The following is a 7,042-nucleotide window of genomic DNA, read 5'->3' on the forward strand; positions in this document are numbered from 1 at the left end:
TTGACTGAACTCTCCTGTAATTCTAAAAAAAAATTATTCCCTCATTTCCTCAGTTATTGCCTGTGTTACAGGCAGGCATGGAGACCTCACCAACATCTGAGCTTTGAGCAGAAGGTGCAGAGCTGCTGCCTCATTAGAGCAGCTGGGCCAGGAGAATGTGAAGGGAGTCACGTTTCCAGTTTGGAGATGGGAAGAAGGGGGTCAGTGGTATGACTGAAGTCACACTCAGAGGCTGCAGCAGAGTGACACAGAGAACTGAAACTTCTCCTATTTCAATCATCAGACCTTCCCCTTGTCATAATTAAAGAAGGTTTATTCAGTATTTACCAAGGACTACATTTCAGGATGTTGGTTGACCTGCCAGAGCGCATTGCTTTGTTTTCCTAAACATTGCAGATCCTTCTGTAATTTTCATCTCGGACACTGTGATTTTTTTTCCATAGTTTTGGCACAAAAATCAGTAGAAATATTGGCATGCAATATTATGGGGATTTAACAACCTATTGCTGTGAGATTCTTTTGGATTATTATCTAGGAGAGGTTTAGAGATTTTAATATGGGCTTTTTTGTAAGAATTCTTTAAAATGAGTACAAACCCTTATCCAATGTACTAATGTACATTTTCATTTCAGTACAGCTACTGCAGGTGTAATGCATATTTAGCTTATGGGTAATGCAGAGAGCAGTTTCAGCTCCTTTACTAACTTCTCTTTAGACACAGAGATTTCTTTCCAAGCATTTCACCTTTACAGGGCCTTTGACTGAAGTTTTGATATGCACCTGGAGAAACAATTTCTTTAGAAGCAAGGCGTAACACTGAGTGCTGTATTGACCCCACACAGAGCTGTCTAGCTTTGAAAGAAGGCCTTCTGCTAATCTCTGTGTTTGCTCGCACGTGTCCCCACGCAGGCTGCGTGACTACAGGGCTGTTGTGGATCACTGGGTATTGCAGCAGCAGGACTGAGAATATTAGTTTACACCTAACATGTTCTGTGTTTTTAGCAGGGACAAGGGTCAAACAGCAGAAGTGTGGTAGGGGAAAAAGGCAGCTGTAACATCCAAAGACATTACAAAGATGTGCCGAGACATCTTTTCTGTTATGTATGCAAACACCTGCTTGCTTGCTTTCAGGCTAAGGACAAGCTGTTCCTCCTACAAAAACTCAGTGCTTGCTTCCTATCCTAAGGCCATGTATGCCAGACCTGTGTTCAAAAGTCATTCCAAGGCAATAAAAGCACTGAGTGACAATAGGGAAGATGCAGTTAGTTAAGGCACATGTTCCAGCATCAGCATCTCCCACAGGTCAAGGGTGAGGGAGCAGTCAGTGTTGGCAGTGGCCTCTCCACCTGTACAGACAGCTGCAAAGAGAGGGAGGGCAGGAGCACAGAAGGTGTGCATTTCCAGCATGGCTCTGTTATGCATTCAGAGCATTTCCCCGAGGCAGGCTGCAGCAGCTTGCTCACTCAGTGCCCCATGCTCTGCTCGGCACAGCTGGAACAACCCTGTTGATGCTGGTAGCACTGTTTTCCTAGATGTGACCTCCACACCTTCTAGGAATAGCAACATATTGAAGGAGTTTCTGTGCCTAATTTCCAGATTTCAAGTGTTGTTCTGCACCTTGCTGTGTTCAGAAACTGTACACACGTCCTGCAGTTCATGGCCATGCCGCTTGTGCCTGGTCAGTCTGTCTGCCTGCCCTCCCCTTCCAGCTCCTGCTCGGGGTGAAGGACATGTGGCTTGGGGGCTGGCAGCTGACCAGGTGATGTGCAGGGCAGCATTGCTGTGGCTAGAGGCCACACTCCAGGAGGATGGTGGCAGAGCTAGCCCTGAGCCATTGGTGCAGTACCATCTCAGCTGTCTGAGACTGCATGTTACCTGCCTTCCTCTGGAGCAAATTGGTTTAGCTGACATTTAGCTTAGAAATATAAGACTCCTTCCTTGACTCAGGAAAGTCCTTCTCCCAGCACTTGAGACAGTTTTTGAGTCTTGTTTATAGAAAATTACAAAGATTTCTAACTGAGGAAGGGGAGAGAGTCTTTAAATTCTGAGGGGAGCCTACTTTTATCTGCAGAATTCAAACCCACTATTTAGCTGACTAGGTAAATAGATACCTTACATTTATAATAATTCTTTCAAGATATACCAGCTAACCCATGTGATTTCAGCAGCCATGGCTCCAGCATCTGGCTGTGTTTTGACGTTTCGAAGATGTAGAGGTATTGTGTGGAATTGCAATGTTTTTGCTCAAACGTCAGTGATAATATTCCTGGCATGCTGAAGCAGTGGATATTCCTGTGCCTAGGTACCTCATTATCTGCAGATGCCATAATGAGAATATGAACGCTGTCAATCACTTTGAGACACTTGTGAAAGCAATAATGCAGGAAAGCTGTCCTTGATTTTCTCTTACTGCTCTGTGTTGGTGGGCTGGGCAAATCATTTGGATGTGAGGAACTTGGACTTTGTTTGGCCTGTTCTTAACAAGCTTGGATCTCTCTCAAGCCACGCTCCTTGTATACATCCAATTCATCTTTTCTTGAGAGGGAAGGACAGATTTCTCCTGTAATGATTCAGACAACTTCTACCTTTAAGACAGATTGTGGGCAACTTATAATGCTTCATCGAATGTACCCATCAATGCTAGACAATTCTTAATTATAGAATTAAAGTTCATGGACTCTCCCTCTCTCTTTACTTCAAGACTGAATAGGCAGCTCAGCTTCAAAGCAGAAAAATCATAACTTTCCAACCAAAAAGTAGTTTAAAATCTTCCAGGCTATCCCTGGAAACCACCTTTCCATTCAGAAGGGCTTTTCCCAAGCTAGATGTGTGAAGGTTTTTAATAAGTGTTATGAAATCCCTACAGATGTAGATACAAAACATCTGCAATAGTTGACAGCTTCACAGATTTATTGAAGTTATTTCTGAAAGGCATATTCTGTAAGCAAACATCTTGCAGTTCCTAATTATCAAAAGGGGAAATAGTTTGACTAGTCTCTCCTTATTTTTTGCTCATTTCAGTTTGACATCCATAGAATATTGGGTAGATAATATTAATCTTCCTTGACTCTGATGTCTAAAAGTTAGACAATTAAGTCTGAGCTAGTTACCCTTTAAAGTCAGTGGAGTGAAACAGGGCAGTTTGTGCTAAGACAGAGTCTTAGCATTGGTCAAATGAATTGGATTTATAGTCTCCACTGATGATAAAAAAAGATGTAGCTTAACCATTAGTGCAGGCTGCATACCTGACTTTACATTCTTAGTGCTGGGGGACATTGACTGCACCGTCACTGGCCAAAATATTGCACCATGCCCTCGTATTTCCCACATGTGGCAGTGTCCCTCCAGAAGCAGAGGTGTCTCTCTGAGGACACTGGTCAGGGGACTTGTCTCACCCAGTCATGCTGCAAGACAGCCCAGCAAAATTTCCATTTAGCCTCAGCAGTGCCCTGCTGGCCCTGGTAGTGTACTGTGTGCTGGGGGTGATAACTGGGTCAGGCTAGATAAAAATCTAGATTAGGCCTAAGGAATGTTCTGTTTCCCTGAAGAAAGATCACTGCATCCTTGCCCAGAGTCATTGAATGGGGTCCCAGCCTTTGGATCCTTCTGCCCTCACACGATGAGGTGAGGCATGCAGAGTTTTATGGAGTGTGTGCTTCTGCACGACCATTTCCAGAGGTTGCTCATGTGTTCCTCTCCTATCTTTTAATTAGTAAATTAATGAATTCAGTGCTGATTTTGCATTGCCCTTTTGAGTGTTGGAAGGCGTAATAAAGTAATCATGAACATGTTAGTGGAAGGCTTAAAGTGGCTTAGGATTCACAGATGCTGAGGACGGTGCCCACAGGTGGGAGGTGACACTGCAGGGATGGGAGGTGACATGGCAGGGCAGCAGGGCAGAGGCTCCACTGCTGAATGAGTACCTGGGCAGCTTCTGGTGGTAGCAGGGCTACCTCTGCACCCCCCTAAACTGACCCCACCTGAACCATTCTGGGTTTTTTTTCTGAAAATTAGTTAGACTTTTGTTCTGGAGCTACTTGAACTCCTTTGTTTTTACATCACTCTTTCTTCAAGACTTCTGGGCACAGCTCCTCCCACCCTATCTTTGCATTTAACATAAACATAATTTAGCATAAAGGTGAACTTGGTTTTGTCATTTCATTGAGGCTCTACACTGAAATTCAGACACAGTGTGTGTTTTCACTGAATTCATTTTACCTGTATAATCTCACATTAGAGTGGTATTGCCTTCCAGAGGGTCACTGCAGACTTGCACTGAGATAATTTTTTCATTGCAGGCTTGTGTGATAATAGGATTACCATAGGCATGTTTTGAAATTGTTCTGAGATTGCTGTGAGGGTGTCAAGTCTCTATGCAAGGGTTTGCCTCACTAAGAGTAGCACAAACCAAGGGAGAGATCTTGAGGAATGTAAATGTGTTACAAAAAGAAACACACTTGACTCATCTTGCTCACAAAAGGAAACCATTTGTGTTTCTAGAAGTTTTGCAACAGGCACGAAAGCAAATCAGGAATGCTTGAAAGAAATGAAATATTTATTGCAGGTCAGATTTACATATACAGATCAAAGTACAGACACAAAAATGCAAATGGAGTAACTATCAGTGTCTATAGAAACAAATGCTGGTATCAATACCTAATTGAACAGCTGCACAATGTGGTTTATCAGAGCAATGATGGGGTCTGTGTGCTGGGGATGGCCAATCAGAATCAGAGAATCATTTGGGCTGGAAAAGACCTCCTAGATCAATGAGTCAAACTTTTGACCATCCTCCTCTTGTCAGCCCAGAGCACTGAACACCACATCCAGTGGTTCCATGAATACCACCAGGACTTCACCACCTCCCTGGGCAGCCCCTTCCAATGTTTAGCCACCCTTTCCATGAAGAAATTACTTCTCATGACCATCCTGGACCTCCCCTGGTGCAGCTTGAGTCCTGTTCTCCTGTCTCTATTTCAAAAATTATGTCGGCTTTTTCTATTCTTAATAAAAATGTCCCATTACCAGCATTACCAGTGACTATCCTGGTATATGTATAATCACCTATGATTTCTTGTTTGAAATGCTGGTAACTATTATATGCAGAAGTTCTGATCAAATAGAAAGTGAATGAGCCCATAAAATTAATGTCATGGAAATAAAGAATTATTACAGCGTACTCAAATTTTAAACAAGTAGTGGGAAGTATTTAATTTCTGCTTATCATTTTTGATGCTGTTCTTAAGGCCTATTTAATTAAAGAAGAGCTTGTGGCTCCTTTTGGGAAAATAAAATAACTCCACCCAGAGAGGTGTATTGTATTGTATTGTATTCTAGTTCTGTCAGCTCCTTGCTTTTTTTCCTTTTGATTACAGGGCATATTTGCAATGTGATGTAGTGTAGCAGTATTATTTAAAATATGGCTATTAAGCTTACCTACCATTCTGAAAGCTAGGCAAAGCTCAGATCATCCTGCATGTGTCCCCATCCAAACCTTAGCAGTGACAGATTAGCTTAGCAAAGGGCCTTGCCTGGCCGTCCCAGCTGGCTTCTGTACTCATTTCAAAAATACGTTTTCATCAAAAGCTCTTCAGCTGACAGCTGAGTTGGGGGGCAAATAAAACAGTAGAACTCCTGGCAATTTAATTTTTCAATGAAAGCTTTAAGGAAAAAAAGTTCATTGTTAAATCTGCTCATCTTCAGCATTATTTTCTAAGTAACTCTTAAGGGTACCTCTATCTTTTGCTACCAATTCCAGCTCAGAAAGCACCAATATTTCAGAGAGCTCAAAGGAATTTCAGTTGGTCCTGAGGAGACTCCAGTGGTGGGTTCAAGTGGGTCACCACAGCATGAGAGACATCTGGGCTGTCCTCACACGTGGATGGTGAGTTGGTGGCTGGAACTGGGGGACAAGAGCCCAGAGCTGCAGGTACTTTAGACCAATCATGACAAGGGCTGCAGTCAGTGAATCATGGAATAATTTAGATTGGCTGGGACCTCTGGATATCACCTGCTCCAACCCCTTGCACAAAGCTGTGTTAAACTTGTAAAATAGCTTCATCACTTTATGAATTATCTGATCTAATTTCAAAATTATCTCACCTGTCATTCAAGGGTATAAATGCACCTTTGAAAATGAAGCATCATACTCATTTTGCAATGGGGTAAGTTGAGGTAATCCCCTGCAGAGCTGCTGAGACAGATCCACAGATTTCCCCCATCTTGCAGCTGTGTGCCTTCCTGCCAGGCTCTCTGCCTGTCTGCAGGACAATTGGCCATTATTTACATGGAGGCACAAGATCCTTGTTATAAAATGCCCATCCAAGCATCAAAGCAGCCATCAGTGTGGTCAAATTTCTTCTCTTGCTATCATTCAGAGTTGTACATATGTTTCCCATGGGCAGAATTTGACCCTACTGCAGAAATTAGAAGAGGTTAGTTATTAAAGCAACGTGGTTTGAAATTGTCTTGGTAGTTGCTAAGCTCATCTGTGATTATGTCAGTTTAGGTTTGCCTAAAAATATAAAGCTTTCAGTGAAATGTTAGAAGTAAGGAAAAATAATGCTTTTATGTGTTAATGACATATTCTGGACAACTAAAATTAAAACAAAAGAAAACCTGCATGGGGTTATGTTCTGGGCTCCCTTTTATTTTACAGCTCTGCATATACTGGATTGAGGTCCACAGTTGCTGACCACTCCTTTGATTATCTCGCTGTAGCACATAATGCTTTGTACCCAGAGAATGTATTCCAGCAAGCTCCTAAATTGTATTTGGACAAAGAATAATTGAACACTGGACAGAATAACAAATGCTATGGTCAAGTTTGCTTCATGGGTTTATCGTGTTGTATTAACATGATAGAAATATGAATACTTAAATCTTATCTCAGGTATAGTTTATAACTGCATTAATCATTTACCGTATTATATATTTTTCATGTCACTAAGATTGTGAGGAAAAGATTCAATTTTCCCAGTGCAGTCAGTTGAATGTGGTTTAGATAAGTTAAAGGCATTGCATTAAACTGTTTCAACATGGC

The sequence above is a fragment of the Passer montanus genome, unplaced genomic scaffold, assembly GCF_014805655.1.
Source record: "Passer montanus isolate IOZ18808 unplaced genomic scaffold, ASM1480565v1 scaffold113, whole genome shotgun sequence".
Taxonomy (NCBI): domain Eukaryota; kingdom Metazoa; phylum Chordata; class Aves; order Passeriformes; family Passeridae; genus Passer; species Passer montanus.